Consider the following 17,791-nt stretch of genomic DNA (forward strand, 5'->3'; position numbering starts at 1 on the left):
TTCCTTGGCTTCTGTGGATCCTTATTTCTATGACTCTTCTTTAATATCTCTAACTTCTCTCCCTTACTGAATCTTCTTTCCTGGTTTCTCTTCTTCTGTCCAAATTTTAAAATCTCTCTATTCTCAAGTATTGTTCCTTGTCCCACTTCCTTTGCATTGTAAAATTTCCATGAATTACCTATTTCATATCTATGGCTTCCAATGCCCTGTGACTCAAATTGTTTTTCTCATTTAGGGCAACTTGACTCTTTGTTGAGTCCTAGATCTACCTTAAACACAACACATATATACTTAAACACAACACATATAAAAGTAAACTAAAATACTGGGGCAGAGTTTGAGAGGAAGATGTTATGAGCCCTGTAGGTATCAGCAATTTGGGGGATAAAGGAAGCATGAATGACAGAAGAAGCTGAACTGCAAGGGCAAGTACACCTTGAAATCAATCAATTGTTGGACTCAGGTGCCCTCCAAGAGGATGTGACTATGGGCATATGGTTCTCTTTAGTCTGGGGCATTCTCTGGAGTGAATTTGGATTATAATCTGTCAGTCAGAAAACTTTTTAACCACTGGGTAAATGAGTTCTTCTCTCTTGAAAGGGATGAAAGTCATCTGAACAACACAGTGCACAAATTAGTCTCTCTGATGTAATCCCTACCTCAGTAAATGGAACTATCATGATACCAAGAGGTAAAAACAAGAAAGCTTCCCTCACCCTGCACTATTTCTTCTCTTTCCAATTGGAAACAAAACTGCTTCAACTTTATTTTCCAGAATTTACATGGGAAAATTTATACTATATAATCCTCTGTATGATGTCTCTTATTCAGAATCCTCTTGCTAAGGCCTTATCAAGATCTTGGTTATATCACGTTTGGATAATTTGATTTTCTAATTGGTAGACCCTCCATGTTGTTACTAACAATCATTGAAACATTTAAAAAAAAAAGAATTTATCTTTTGAAAATACAGTGGATAATTGTGTCCCAAGTCACTATAAATTACAGAAACTTGTTTACATGTCTACTTAAAAAAACCCACAATATTTATATTGTATTTGAAGAAAACATCCAGTAATAAGCAGGTTTAATGATTGACATCTGTTAATTTTCCTGTTTAACTTGTGTTCATGTTTCTTAAGAAAACAATAAAAGAAATCACAGATATTAAACAATTCCAGCATTTTACCTTAATAAAATACAGACAATAACTTCACACTAGGAGTTTCCTATAACAATTGACTACAATCACTACAGTATGTCACAGGCCTGCCTGGATGAAGGTATGATTTGATAGGATGACTAGAAACTAACTTATTTGAAAGAACTAAGAGCCTTTTGGAGGAAAAAAGGAGGAAAAGAGTCCCTAATAAATGATTGGTCAAAAATAATGGCTTGGTGACAATATGTATGATTCAAAATGGGAAGGGAGAAATTGAAGGAAGAGAAGTAGAAAAAAGATGGGAGGGGGTATTTTTGTAACTAACTTAATCTATCCACTTTTCTACAGAATTATAACTTAGTTCAAGGGAGGGAGATCAAATAAAATAAAAAACACCATTTGTTAAGAATTGTGTATCCCTGTGAACTGAATTTTATCTAACTCGTTTAAATACAAATATATCACTGTTTTCAATGACACAAATACAGACATTAGACACAGATTTGTATAGTTTAAAGAATTATTGGGAGAGGGGCGCCTGGGTGGTTCAGTGAGTTAAAGCCTCTGTTTTAATCAGGGTCCTGGGATAGAGCCCTGTATCGGGCTCTCTGTCCAGCAGGGAGCCTGCTTCCTCCTCTCTCTCTCTCTCTCTACCTGCCTCTCTGCCTATCTGTGATCTCTATCTGTCAAATAAATAAATAAAATCTTAAAAAAAAAATAATTACTGGGAGAGCTAAGGAAACAGACTCTAAGATCCACGGTGACTCCAAAAATCACACCATTAAAATTGAATTGCCAGGAGAGTGGCTTGCTCTGCCACAATCTAGAAGCTTCCAAGGCAACTTCAGCCCTTTAATCATACCACTTCTGCCATCATCCATGCCAAGAAATGTGGGCTCTCATGTTCTGTCTCTCTCCCAATTCATTCATTTATTTACTTATTTTTCTCCCAGTTTCATTTATTTCCAAATCAGTGTCTCCCAGGACTTACCCAGGGCAAGTCACATCCAAAACTGTGTCTGCAGAGCTTTCTGAGAAATGACACTTTAGCTTTCTCATCTCTGAAATTCTGAAGGAACCTTACTTAGAAAGAAGTTAGTGTGTGGTAAGTCTCCTCAGCATATCTGTTACAGTATTTTTTTTCCTCATACAAAAATATGTGAGTGTGTGTGTGTGTGTGTGTGTGTGTGTGTGAGAGAGAGAGAGAGAGAGAGAGAGAGATACTGGGAACACAAAATAGGTGTGTGTGTGATTCTGGGAACACAAAAGAGCATGGCTTTTGATCCAATGTGACTAAAACAGCACAAAGATATAGTAAAGAGACTCCCATGTTTCAGTGGAAAGCGACATGCAAGTTTGAAGGAATGAATAACCAGCGCCCACACCAGGAGACTATTGCCTTCATGTCCTCAAAAGCACAGAAATACCATCAAATTTCAAAAGAGACTGAGGTAAAGCCAGTTGTGAGAGTGTTTTGTTTTCTGATGTTGGTAGCAGGGACAGAGGTGAGGTGCATTTATGTCGTTCCCTCTGGCAGATAACTCATTCATTAACATAGGCTAAAATGATTTGCTTTTGAACACATGTAAGACAGCAAGTGGAAATGCCCATAATAAAGAAAAAATAAGGGAAATTAGAGACCTATGGACTACTCTGATAAGGTTAATAATAAAGAAAACACTAATTCTCAAAGGTTTTTACATGGGCTGGTGGTACAAATTATTCTAATTGGTCAGTGCTTTGTGGCCAACAACTTATATATGAAGCAATGGCTACAGAAACATTGAAAAAAACTTTAAAACCAAATCAGAGTCATATGACTAGTTAAGGTACTGGTTATTTCAAATAAATTCTGGAATCTCATATCAAAAGTTAAGGAGAAGGAAAGAAAGAAGGAATGAAGGGAAGGAAGGTAGGATAAAAAGTCTACTCAACAAATGGTGCTGGGAAAATTGGACAGCCACATGCAGAAATATGAAATTGGACCATTTCCTTACACCACACATGAAAATAGACTCAAAATGGATGAAGGATCTCAATGTGAGAAAGGAATCCATCAAAATCCTTGAGGAGAACACAGGCAGCAACCTCTTCGACCTCAGCCGCAGCAACATCTTCCTAAGAACATCACCAAAGGCAAGGGAAGCAAGGGCAAAAATGAACTATTGGGATTTCATCGAGATCAAAAGCTTTTGCACAGCAAAGGAAACAGTTAACAAAACCAAAAGACAACTGACAGAATGGAAGAAGATATTTGCAAACGACATATCAGATAAAGGGCTAGTGTCCAAAGTCTATAAAGAGCTTAGCAAACTCAACACCCAAAGAACAAATAATCCAATCAAGAAATGGGCAGAGGACATGAACAGACATCTCTGCAAAGAAAACATCCAGATGGCCAACAGATACAAGAAAAAATGCTCCATATCACTCGGCATCAGGGAAATATAAATCAAAACCACAATGAAATACCTCACACCAGTCAGAATGGCTAAAATTACCAAGTCAGGAAACAACAGATGCTGGTGAGGATTTGGAGAAAGGAAAACCCTCCTACACTGTTGGTGAGAATGCAAGCTGGTACAACCACTCTGGAAAACAGCATGGAGGTTCCTCAAAAAACTGAAAATAGAGCTACCCTATGACCCAGCAATTGTACTACTGGGAATATACCCTAAAGATACAAACGTGGTACTCTGAAGGGGCATGTGTACCCGAATGTTTATAGCAGCAATGTCCACAATAGCCAAACTATGGAAAGAACCTAGATGTCCATCAACAGATGAATGGATAAAGAAGATGTGGTATATATATATATATATATATATATATATATATATATATATATATATATATATATATATATATATAGTAATACCATGCAGCCATCAAAAGAAATGAAATCTTTCCATTTGCAATGACATGGATGGAACTAGAGGGTATTATGCTTAGTGAAATAAGTCAATCGGAAAAAGACAACAATCATGTGATCTCCCTGATATGAGGAAGTGGAGATGCAACATGGGGGGTTTGGGGGGTAGGAAAAGAAAAAATGAAAGAAGATGGGATTGGGAAGGAGACAAACCATAAAAGATTCAATCTCAAAAAACAGACTGAGGGTTGCTGGGGGGAGAAGGGTCAGGAGAGGGTAGTGGGGATATGAACATTGGGGAGGGTATGTGCTATGGTGAGTGCTGTGAAATGTGTAAACTTGGCAATTCACACACCTGTAATACTGGGGATAAAAATACAATATATATTTATAAAAAATTTAAAATAAAGCAATAAAATTTTAAAAAAAAGGTTACAGAGTCTCAGAAAAAGAAAAGTCACATAGTTCCAGCAGGTAAAGATATAGTCAGTAAAACACTAAGAAAATATATAGTACAAGGAATGGAAATAGTTCCATCCTCAAACAGTACAGTAAGGTGATGTATTGATGGCACATAGCATATGCTGAAGAGATTTATGTAAAAAACTTCTATACTAAAGATGATGAGTGAACAGATTTCCCCAGGAAATGTCTTGCCTTGCAAGATTTGTAAATCATGGTTAAATTCAATAAAATATTTTCTGCTGTGAAAGCCAATGCAAATAAATAATGACTAAAACATATTTAAAATGTGGCCTTCATATTTGGAAATAAAAATATCTGTCAGCATCTGTACAGATAGTACTGCATCAATGATTGGCTTTATGGAGGGTTTCACTTCTCTTGAAAAAACAAAACAAAACAAAAAGAGTTCTCACATCACATTTTTCACAGAGAGGTGCTAGTATCAAAAATTCTCAGAAATAAAATGAAATATTTCTTGATGATGTTACAAAATATTTTTTTAAACAAAGACAGGTTCACTCAAGAGCATTTAAAGAAGTATATGAAAACCTAGACCAAGAACATATAAATCTTGTGCAAAGCACAGAAATTTGATGGCTTAGCCAAAAGGCATTCTCAATAAGGTGTTTGAGTTGAAAGGTGAATTGGAGAAATCGTTTTCAGAAAAGTAATGTCAGGCTTTGCTGAATATTCAGAAACAAGTTTACTATCAGATATTTTTCATCACATGAATCTATGAAATAAGAATCCAGTGTCCTGTGGAATATTTTCTGCCAATGAGTGACTATAGCCTTGGCTTTAAAGGAAAATTTAATCTTTGGGGCAAGTCATGTTGCAAAGGAAATGTTGAAGTGTTTCCTGTTTTTTGGTCTTCATGGGGAAAGAGAATATCAGACCATTCTAAGTCTTACTGAAAACCACCTGAGGGACTCCTGGGGGCTCAGTTCATTAAGTGCCTGCCTTCAACTCAGGTCATGATCTCAGGGTCCTGAGATAGAGTCCCACATCGGGCTCCTTGCTCAGCAGGGAGCCTGCTTCTCCCTTTGCCTGCCACTCCCCCTGCTTGTGCACTCACTCTCTCCCTTTCTCTATCATATAAATCAATAAAATTAAAAAAGAAAACCACCTGAAAGAACTGCATATCAAAGTTGAAGATAATCACACCCCACTTTCACTACAAGTGAATGAAAGGGTTAGGGACCATTTATCTAAATTTTCTGTTCATCAGAGAAGTTGACTTTAGCAAAGAGCTAAAGACTGTTCAGTCACTCAAGATGAGATTCATTGATCCATCTTAGACAAAGTCTGGATTTCTATTCCACCATTTACTATGAAACCAATAAACATTTTGCTGCACTTTACATATTTTGTATAGGTAGACAAGCTTTTTTGTATACTAAGAATCATAAGCAGAAACAGAAATCATCTCATTTAAGTTAAAAATGAAATACGTATGTGTTTAGCTCAGATTTGGCCTCAATTGAGTGTAGAGAAAAAGGAAGCACAGTTTTCATATTACTAAGTTAAATTTCATTTTTATTTTTAGTTTAGAATATAATTAAAATGTATACATACACCTATGAAAGGCTGCATATGTATATGATAATTTTGTACTGCTAAATCTCTCTTTGAGCCTTAGTATATCTCTTAGTATGAAAATATTAGTTTGAATGCCTTGTGTCAAATTTGTCATAAACTATATATTTTAATTCAAATTTCTTTGGTTTTAGTTTTGCTTTTCAACATAATCAAAATATATTATAAATAAAATTTATTCAAATCAATTTATAATTTTTAGTTAAATTTATCTTCCTGAGTCTTTTGAAAAAATTAAATCCCATTATGACTTAAGATAGCCATTTAACTAAAATGTGTTGTTTGCCTTATACATTTATAAAATTTATGACAAGGAAAGAAAGTAGTTAATTTAAAAAAATTATAGGGGCCTGGGTGAAGGCTCTTAAAAAATTGGCTAAAAACTCATTTTATAAATATAATAAAAATACTCTAGCAGATAATACATGCCATGTAATACAAGTATCTTATAGAGTAGACACTTATGACAATTAGGCCTATTTGGGTAAGAAAATATATTTAAAATAGTAAATTTATTTAAAAAACAAAAATTAAGAAAGAAAAAAACTGGAAGGTTTTTTTTTTACCATAATTTCTGATCTTTTTTGGAGTGATGTCCATGGTGGGAATGGAGAATCATACAAATAATAGGCCAATAAATTGGCCAAAATAAACAGCCACAGAAAAATAATTATCTTTGTAATTATGATCATATTATATCTCTATAATTAATTGATCACACTAAAGTATATAGGCATTATAATTTTATGAAGGCACTAAAAATATTTAAATGGCTCCTTCAAGGTAAAAATATTGAAGGTTGGCATCCAATATCTAACATTTATTTTAAGCTTTAGTCATCTTTGATTTCTTTGTTAAATTGAAGATATTATGAACAAACTGGAATGGCAAGGCTTGTGAATAGATGATGGATATGGATAAATAATATTACAGTAGGTTTATTTTTTAATATTGCATAGTATACATCCTTTGCTATAAGAAATGGATTTTAAATAACCTTATAAGAGTTGCTAACATTTCATTAATCTGTAATTTTTGAATGAGAAACGGATAGATAATCTATTGTAACAAAGATGAAAAGACTCTAGAATTTCTCGTGTTAAAAATACACAAACAAGGGCATGTGGATGGTATCTGCCTTCAGCTCAGGTCATAATCCTGAGGTCCTGGAATCAAGCCTCATGTTGGGCTCTGCACTTGGCTGGAATCTGCTTGTCCCTCTCCCTCTGCCCCCTGCTTGTGCTCTCTCTCTCTCTCTCTAATAAATAAATAGATAAATATACACAAATCAATGCTTCAAAGTGCGAAATTCACCCCAAAATAAATAAAACCACTTATGTTATTTTTGACCCATGAAATTAGAGGAAGAAATGCCAGTAGACACAGAAATCATGTTTGAAAGAAAAACATTGCCTAAGATCTCACAAGGATTATAAATAAAAACAAAAATTAAAAAGTCCAGACAGGAAAGGGAGTGGGTTGTCTGAAATGGCACAGCTGTTTGCAGAGAAGTTGCAAGTTTTTCATTATCACATACTCTTCAACAGCCAAAATGTGCATCTCGACATAAAAATCACACAACCCTCTAAATACAGGATGGGAAGCAATTTCTCACTCCAAACCTGTGCCTTTGAAAAGCTACCTATAAAACAATTTGAGTTCTGGAAAGAGAAAGTGTGTATTTATTGTTGACTCAGGCTCTGCTTTATTTTGTCAAGGTCAGACTTTTTCTTTAAAAGGCATTAAGAAAAGAAAAGGAAAAAAAATTAAACATCAACGGTGGGGCCATGAAGCTTGATAATTTGTAACTTTGAAGAAAGTAGTACATGAAAGAGAATCCTTATGCATAAATTAATACCAATTCTATTAAAATATGCATAGAGCCCTTACATAGTACATAATTTTAGTAATTGTTTTAGAGCCTATTTTATTTCTTTGTCTGGTAATGAATTCCTTGGAAGTACTACACCCAGAATCTATTCCTCAGTAAGGCAAGCTTTAGACATACATACCTACCACCTTCCCATTCTCATGGTTACAGGTGACTATAAAAATCACATTTGCTGCTATTGTAGGCTTAAAATGCAAAGGGGTAGATAAAATTTCCTCAGCCATGTGGTTAATGAAAACTTCCTCAAGTTGAAATTACACGCTCCTTCTAATCTAAATGTTTTTACTTATTCAGTTGATGTAAGTATCAACCACTAAAAGTTTACCTCAGTGTGTGCTGGTTATATGGATAGCAGAGGCTGGAGACAAATGGGAGTGGAAAAGCGAGAAATTTTTAAGGGAAAGGGTGAAGGAAAGGGAAGAAATAAAAAATAAAAATATTTGTCTCCAACATAACAAACATCAACTAACACAAGACTCTTTCTTTTAGGATTACTAAAAACTACGCTTCACTTTTATTTTAGATGCTGTTTATTATTTGCATCCTGGTAACATGGTAATCCTGAAACTTCAAGAAGTATTATTAAAAATGCTGAGTGTGTCTGGAATTAGTAAGTAAAACCAAATGCTATAAATGTGTAGCTCATTATCATATAATCTGGGGAATAGTGAAGATCAAACCTGATGACATGTATCCAAAAACCATTAAAATCTGTTATGATTAGCTTAACTATTGCCATTGTAAGTATCATTTCATTTCTGTGGGACTATAGAGATGACCATAACACATAAATACACTATATTCATTTTAATGCCCTAATTAGAATAATGAAAACAACCCAAACTCAGTAAATTTACATTGGGGAATAGGAGAGGATGTTAAAAACTCTCAAGCAATAAGAATGCATTTTTTAAAAGATCCCATTTATTTATTTGGGAGAGAGAGCATGAGAGGGGAAAAGGTCAGAGGAGAAACAGACTCCCCGGGGAGCTGGGACCCTGATGCGGGACTTGATCCTGGGACTCCAGGATCATGACCTGAGCCACCCACGCACCCGAATCTTATTTTTTAATCCTTTTATTGAGAACAACTTATGTGCCATAATGTTCACCCACTTAATTTAACAACTCAATGGTTTTTAGTATATTTACAGAACTTCACACCATAACCATAATCTAATATAAAACATGTTATTTACAACACAAATCTCATACCCATTTAGCTGTTGCCCCATTCCTAACCCCTGGCAAGGACTAATATACTTTCTGTCTTTACAGATTTGTCTATTCTGGACATTTCTCATAAATAGAATCATATAATAGGAAGTCTTTTGTCACTCTTTTCACTTAACATAGAGTTTTAGGAGGTTTATCCATGCAATGGAATGTATCTGAGCTACATTCCTTATTATGACTAGATAATATACTGGGTTATCTATTTATTCGGATTAGTTTCACTTTCAGCTATCATGCATAATGCTGAATAACAGTGTACCTTGAAGAATGAAACAAAATGGGTGTCTGGGTGATTCCGTAGGTTAAATGTCTGATTCTTGATTTCTGCTCACAACATGATCTCAGGATCCTGGGATGGAGACCTTCATAGGGCTCCCTGCCCAGTGGGGAGTCTGTTTGAGGATTTTTTCTCTCTCCCTCTCCCTCAGCCCCTCCTCCTCCCCTCCTCCTGCTCATACTTTCCCTCTCTCTCTAAAATAAATAAATAAATAAATCTTTAATAAAGAATGAAACAGTAATACTAATAAACCAGCCATATGCTGCTCATCCTAGAGCAGAAACTTGTTTCCCAATAACATTGTTACAAAGATACAAATCAAGGCTATATTAAGATATAGTTTAACTCTGACTTGATATGATCTATGCAGTTTTTCATTTTACAAGGTATATGGGACATAATGTCTTTTGTCAAATTCTTAACTTTTTACCAATTATTTGGTGTTATACTGGACTTCTGAGAATTTGTTTTTTTTAGACTAGAATATAATATTTTTCTGAATCCTAGGTTCCATTGATGTGTTAAAGAATATTTTTCAAAAGTGAAAAACATTAATCTCATTCAAATATAAAAGCTGCCTGCATCAAAATTGTACTTAACTCATGAATGAGGAAGCAATAAAACAGTAAAAGTCATTCCAAGGGCATTTTGGAAACAGAATTTATAGGAAGTAGAAAAAGAGTGTTAGAATTGAGATTCTAACGAGCATCTATATGGAGGCAATCTTCTCCACACAGGCTAACACACGAGTGTTAGAATTGAGATTCTAACGAGCATCTATATGGAGGCAATCTTCTCCACACAGGCTACATATACTCTAGTACTAATAGAAGGTCTAAATACTGGCCCTGATTCTTCTCCACTTATCCTCAAATTAACAACAATATGAACAATAACAGGGATACCCATTGATTTACCCACTTTTCTTTCCTTAAATTGACAGACACACCCAACAATTTCAGCAGAGGAAGTAAACTTGGTCACACTCCTCACACTCCTCAGCCAGTATGACACTGAGTTATGGGACTTCATTAATTTGTCTACAGTCCCTTTATAAATAAACCTGAACAAAAACACAAATTCTTCCATGAAAAGAATTATAAAACCAAGTCTTGAAACAAAATGTGTGACCTACTCTCCGCCGGCCAGACAAGTAGACAATCCCCAATTAGTCCCCAAGGAAATAAGAGATTATTTATATATGGGGCTGCTGATACAGTATTAAGAATAGAGATTAGGAGTCTATGCTTAAACTTATATGTTTTTTTTTTCATGAAAAATCATATATTTAACATGGAGACTGTGTCAGAGAATTAAATAGAAGCTATAATTTTATTACTTTGCTTTTTCCCCTTTTACAGTGGTTTTAGGGAATTATAATTTCCTCAATTCCTTTTTCCCCCAAAAGTAATAGATTTATATTAAAAATGAAAAAAAAAAGTGTGAAAGGTTATATTTTTCTCCCGTTGGTGCCACCATTTGTTGCTACTGAGGGACTATAGAAGAGGTGGCTACTACTGTTTCATTAAACCAGGGTCTCTGTGAAGTTCAGCTGCAGAACATGTGTTCTGCTTTTCTTTTGAAAATGTGCTCCATTAAAACCACATTCTTTTGCCAGTCCAAATTCATGAAAGTCTACATGTCTCTGCTCGAATTATCCAAATTCTGCCTCTGAGGCAAAGGATGTAAGTGAAAATGATGATGCCACACAACACAACGTTGAGAGATGCCAGTTGCCTATGGCTGACTGAGAGTCAGCAACTGTGCTGGCTGAGGGAAGAGGCAAGCAGATGACAATGGCCAGAACACAGCTGTGTGGAGTCAGCACTCCTAGGCGGGTGCCTGGTAGAGTCTGAAGGAGTCTTTAGATATTTTACGGGCCTTAAACCTGGAAATGACATCCTTTGTTCTTCAGTTGAATCAGGGATTGAGATCTGATTAAGAATTATTAAGATAGGGGTGCCTGGGTGGCTCAGTGGGTTAAAGCCTCTGCCTTTGGCTAGGTCATGATCTCAGGGTCCTGGGATTGAGGCCCGCGTCTGGCTCTCTGCTCTGCAGGGAGCCTACTTCTCCTCTGTCTCTGCCTGTTGCTCTGCCTACTTGTGATCTCTCTCTCTGTGTCAAAGAAATAAATAAAATCTTAAAAAAAAAAAGAATTATTAAGATAAACCATGACATAGTAATAATAGGCTAATACAATTATAATATAATAATAATATAATAAAATCATTTGTCCCTATTCTACATAATCTTTCTAATTCCCCAGAATGAATGGGAAGAGAAGAAACTCTCATGTCTAATCATTTGTAATTTAGAACAAATCATAACTTCTTGAAGATAGAGGTCCTAAGTTACTGGAAACTCACAGAAGACACAATGAGACAGCATCTGGACTATTTCCTCAAAGAGACATTACACAGGTAAAATAAATCTGAGTACTCTTCGCAAAGTTTATAACTTTGTCTATAACATGTTTGGTTGATAGTGTGTGGTGGCAGTGTTGGAAGATGGGCAGGAAATGAAAGAGAAAAGAGAGATTGCTATCAGATTGCAGGCTTTTCTCTTGAAAAATTTGCAATTATTTCTGGGAAGTCAGAAAAATTTTGGAAAGGGGAAATGATATGATCTAAACTATAGTTCAGGATCCTACTGTTGTGCAAAGACAAATAAAGTACTAGCAGTATTTCACTCAAATGGGGCACTCATTTTTGCAAGCAGCACAGTAAATGTCTAAGGCAGCCCGGCTTGATAAACCTGAGCACGACTGAAAGTAAGGAAAACATCAAAAAGTTACATGTAGATCCCATCCGAAGAGAGGATTAAATTTTCAAAGGAAAACAAAAGGTTCTAAAAGCTCTGATCTAAGGAATGATTTTAGAATTGGCCGCCTCACAATGTTCAGGAGATCAGTTAATGCAACTCCCCCAAGAGAGCTCAGAATGGACAGTCTCTGAGGAGCTTTGGAAATTTCACCCTTCAGAGGGAACCAGGTAGAGGAGACTGTCTCCCTGTACATGTGGACATAAGTGATAGCAAATTCGCAAAGTCACCTAGGCAGTGTATTTTCACATTCTGCAAGCTTAACAACTAGTAAAAATACAAAGTTTAAAGACAATGCTTCTTCAAAGCCACATGTAATTGTTAAACATTTATGTAAGCAGGGAACAGAGTAGGCCACCTGGCAATTTTACAAGGTGAAAAAATACTTTCCTCAAAATGACAGTTTTTGCTTCCACTTCCCTGGTGTGAGAGTTCACTAATTATTTGCTGCTGTAAGTGAGTTTCATGGTATTAAGGAACTGTCTGAACTTAAATTATTATTGTTCATGTTAGTACTTTTCAAAATCATCTCTGAAGTGTTTGTAATTTCAAACACATTTATTAGGCCACTGTAAAACATTAAATTTATTCATGAGACTATACGTACCAGCTCAGTAATCTTTAATCCTAGATGAAAACGCCAAAAAAGCATATAAGAGAAGTTCATCTTACAAGTGGATAATGACTTGAAAAGAAGTAATTTCAAAGATGTTCAAGAAGACTAACATCTACAAAAAAGTCAGAAATTCTAACTAAAACAGAGTCACAACACTTCTAAATATAAAATGTTTAAACCAAGGCTGATCTTTGAAATAAATGGCACGATTTAAAAAAATTAGTAAACAAGCCACAAAGTGGATTTCTAAAGTTATTAAAAGTGCTCTAAATTCCAGCCATGAGAGTTAAAAACAGGATGGTAATAAATCTTGGATAGTTCAAATTGTCCCAGTGTAATTAACAGTTTTTGCTTTCACTGTCAAAGGTATTCCGGCTTAGATAATAAATTATATGAGCACCCTAGTCATAATACATCCCTAAAAATTATCTTGATTATCCAGGAAATGAAATGTAGTTGAGAAAAAAGGCTTATAAATATTCATTTTCAATAAAATATATTTTAAAAATATATGTATTTTATCATAAGCTGACCAAAATCCCCAGCAAATACATGTAATCATAATTTGACATTTCTTATTTACAAATAAATACATTTAATGTTATAAAATTAGTTTAAGGATAACTTAGCTGCTTCTTAAAAGTTTAATATGCTGAAATTAGCACATTTTTCATTAACTATATCTTGTCTCTGCTGTTATAATTTTGTACCAGTTTTCTTTTGTGTGTTCCATAGATTTTCATTCCCCCCAATCTCATCCTATAAATTAAAAAATTAAAACAGAATGTTTTTAAAGTATTCAGCTAGATTTTTATTTCTTCAAGTAGTCTGTTAATCTATTTCTATAGATTATCAATAATTTTATAGTTATTTATATATTTATACTTAGCACTATGTTTGTTTAATTTTTGACTACTGATTTTTTTTTCCATTGTTGTCCCGTCTTTCAATTCTTTTCTTTTTTTTTTTTTTTTTGAAGAGTTCATTTTTAAGTAATCTCTCCTCCCAGCATGGAGCTCGAATTTAAAGCCCTGAGATAAAGAGTCACATGCCCCACCAACTGAGCCAGCCTGGTGTCCTCTGCCTTCTATTGTATTGAGAAAGTTTCTACATTTACTTCCTTCAGATAATTTTGAAGTAGCAGAATTGATTTTTATAATCTCCTGAATGCCATTTTAAACATAACCAGTGTAACCTAACAAGTGTATATTACTTGTAGCATGTTTATTTCCAAAATTCCCTGTCCTCAGATTCATCTATTTACATGTTATAAAGTGTTGGGTTTTTTTACTTTTTTAAAAAATCAAACTCAATAATAACAATTTTGTTATTAAACAGTAAGATTTACTAATATTTAATCATTTACTTTTTTTTTTTGCATTTCTTTCATAACATTCTCGGATTTTACTTTCTCCTAAAAGAAATTATTTTAAAATTATATAGTGTGTTTTTAAGCTTTAAAATCTTCATGTACTCTAAAACTACCTTTATTTTGCTTTCACTTTGAATGATATGTCCACTTTCACCTTGAATGATATGTCCACTAAATTTTAAACTTGAAGTTGACTATTATTTACCCTCAGTACTTCCAAGATACCATCGTTGACAATACAAAGTATGTTGTGTATTTTTTGGGGAGGGGGCTGTTTATAGTATACTTTATTGACGGTACATGACAAGGTAGGGATCCCCAAACGCCTCCCCTTCTTCAGGGGTCTGGGATGAAAACAGTGGAGTTTAGGAGATTTTCAGTGTTCTGGGGAATAAATTAGGACAAGGATTCCCCAGCAGCTGAGGGCCTCTCTCTTCCTCTTCCTCTGGCTAGGGCTGGTTGTCCAGGGGGCTCTTACATCTTGGAGGTTATGTGGACCATACACCACCCAGTTGCTGTAGCCAAATTCATGGTCATACCAGGAAATGAGCTTGACAAAGTGGTCATTGAGAGCAATGCCAGCCCCCGCATTGAAGGTAGAAGAGTGGGTGTCACTGTTAAAGTCACAGGAGACAACCTGGTCCTCAGTCTACCCCAAGAAGCCTTTGAGGGGGCCCTCTGATGCCTGCTTCACCACCTTCTTGATGTCATCATATTTGGCAGCTTTCTCCAGGCAGCAGGTCAGATCCACAACAGACACATTGGTGGTAGGGATGGAAGGCTAGGCCAGTGAACTTCCCATTCAGCTCAGGGATGACTTTGCCTACAATCTTGGCCACACCAGTGGAAGCAGGGATGATGTTCTGGGCAGCCCCTCAGCCATCATGCCACAGCTTCCCAGAGGGGCAGTCCATAGTCTTCTGGGTGGCAGTGATGGCAAGGTAGGTGGTCATGAGTCCCTCCATGATGCCAAAGTTGTCATGGATGACCTTGACCAGAGAAGCCAAGCAGTTGATGATACAGGAGGCATTGTTGACAATCTTGAGGGAGTTGTCATACTTCTCATCATTCACACCCATCACAAACATGGGGGCATCAGCAAAAGGAGCGGAGACAATGATCCTCTTGGCCCCGCCCTTCAAGTGAGCTCCAGGCTTCTCCAGGGTGGTGAAGACCCCAGTGGACTCCACAACATACTCAGCACCAGCATCGCACCATTTGATGTTGGTGGGATCTTGCTCCTGGAAGATGGAGATGGACTTTCCATTAATGACAAGCTTCCCGTTCTTAGCCTTGACTGTGCCGTAGAATTTGCCATGGATAGAATCATACTGGAATATGTAGGCCACGTAGTTGAGATCAATGAAAGGGTCATTGATGACGACAATATCCACTTTGCCAGAATTAAAGCAGTCCTGGTGACCAGGCACCAAATACAACCAAATCCGTTCACCGCAACTTTCACCATTCTGTCTTGGGCACAAGGCTGGCTGGCACTGCACCTGAAGATGCGGCTTTTGAACAGGGAAGAGAAGAGAGCCTGTTGTGTATTTTTGATGATGAATTTTGCCACTTAATCTTTTAATCTTCATTATTTTTCAGTTTCACTCTGATATGACCAGATAAAAGATTATATCATATATATATATATATGTATTTTTTTTTCCCTGCTTGTGACTTGCTTTAAATTTTATATCTTAGGAAACTATCATTTCTGGAACCATCTTGCTTATTCTCCTTCAAATGTTGACGATTTTTTTTTTAAGATTTTATTTATTTATTTGACAGAGAGAAATCACAAGTAGATGGAGAAGCAAGCAGAGAGAGAGAGAGGGAAGCAGGCTCCCTGCTGAGCAGAGAGCCCGATGCGGGGCTCGATCCCAGGACCCTGAGATCATGACCCAAGCCGAAGGCAGCAGCTCAACCCACTGAGCCACCCAGGCACCCCCGATGTTATTTTTTTTAATTTGAATATCTTTTATATCTTTTGTGGGAATTCTGAAACAAGGCATGAAGTTGCATATATAAAAATTTCTTTATGCTGGTTTAGAGGTAACTTTCATTATGTAGGTCACACAAGGCTAATACTATTTAGAGACTTGTCCATTCATTAAACAATTTTTTTATTTTTTATTTTTATTTTTTTTAAAGATTTTATTTATTTATTTGACAGAGAGAGATCACAAGCAGACAGAGGCAGGCAGAGAGAGAGAGAGGGAAGCAGGCTCCTGCCGAGCAGAGAGCCCGATGCGGGCCTCGATCTCAGGACCCTGAGATCATGACCCGAGCCGAAGGCAGCGGCTTAACCCCCTGAGCCACCCAGGCACACCATTAAACAATTTTTATCAGAAAAAATTCTGGTTTCTTTTTTTTTTTTAAATTCTGGTTTCTTAATTTACTCTTTCACTTATTTATCATTCTTATTTATGACTGCTTATTTTTTGTTTCATACATATTATTTATGTTTGCTGAGTGTATGACTTTTTTTGAGCATCCAAACACTAATTATATTACATTCTCACACTGATTATAACACTAATTTCTTTTGTAGTAAATGTGTATTGTGTTGTGTGATTTTAAAAAATATTTAATTTATTTATTTGTCAGACAGGGAAAGAGCACAAGCAGGCAGAGAGACAGGCAAAGGCAGAGAGAGAAGCAGGCTCCCCGTTGAGCAAGGAGCCTGAGGTTGGACTGGACCCCAGGACCCTGGGATCATGACCTGAGCCGAAGGCAGAGGCTAAACCAACTGAGCCACCCAGGCATCCCATGTTGTTTGATTTGACATTGTATTATTATTATTTAATTGCTTGGATGATCTAATGAGTGCAGGCTATAAGTATGTTCTGAATGGGAACTTTGGGGGATTTTGATTTGGGTTTTGTTGTTATTGGTGAGTGTGTGCAGTATATGCACTTGCTTTCCTTTGATTTTTATTTTGTTATTATTTTCTCCCCCCTCCAGCAACTTGGTACATTTGAAGTTGTTTCCTTCTAGTCCATACGAGATGCAGTTTTTAAAATAGTGTTTGACAGTTTCTATTTTATAAAGACATCCAGGATATCAGAGATGAAATCACAGAGTCAGCTGACAACTTGACTCGGTCCTTAAAAAAAGGTTATGTTTTCTGTACCTTGGCTCCTTACTTACTTACTGTAAGTAAGCAGCTTACTGTATGTGTGCTGTGGTATTATAATTCCATATCCCAAACACGAGGTCAACAACCATTTTTTTTTAATCCTCTTTTCACAATAAAGGGGGAGAACTCTATTTCTTCCCAGTTCTACACTTCAAATGCTGAGAGGGAGGTATGCCTAGATGGCTAAATCACTTAAGCCTCCCACTCTTGGTTTAGGTTCAGGTCATGATTTTAGGGTCTAGAGATCAAGCCCTGAGCAGGGCTCCATTATCTGGAAATCTTCTTGAGATTCTCACCAGCACCCTCTACCCCGCCCCCACACTGTGCATGTGCGCACACTCTCTCT

At 36.1% G+C, this 17,791-nt stretch overlaps 1 pseudogene; it reads right to left on the bottom strand.

Moving 5' to 3' along the window:
* Nucleotides 1-14,843: 14,843 nt before the first annotated feature.
* LOC131819494 (glyceraldehyde-3-phosphate dehydrogenase-like) lies at nt 14,844-15,774 on the bottom strand (annotated as a pseudogene).
* Nucleotides 15,775-17,791: the final 2,017 nt, after the last annotated feature.

Source organism: Mustela lutreola, chromosome 1 (genome assembly GCF_030435805.1).
Source record: "Mustela lutreola isolate mMusLut2 chromosome 1, mMusLut2.pri, whole genome shotgun sequence".
In the NCBI taxonomy this organism is placed as follows: domain Eukaryota; kingdom Metazoa; phylum Chordata; class Mammalia; order Carnivora; family Mustelidae; genus Mustela; species Mustela lutreola.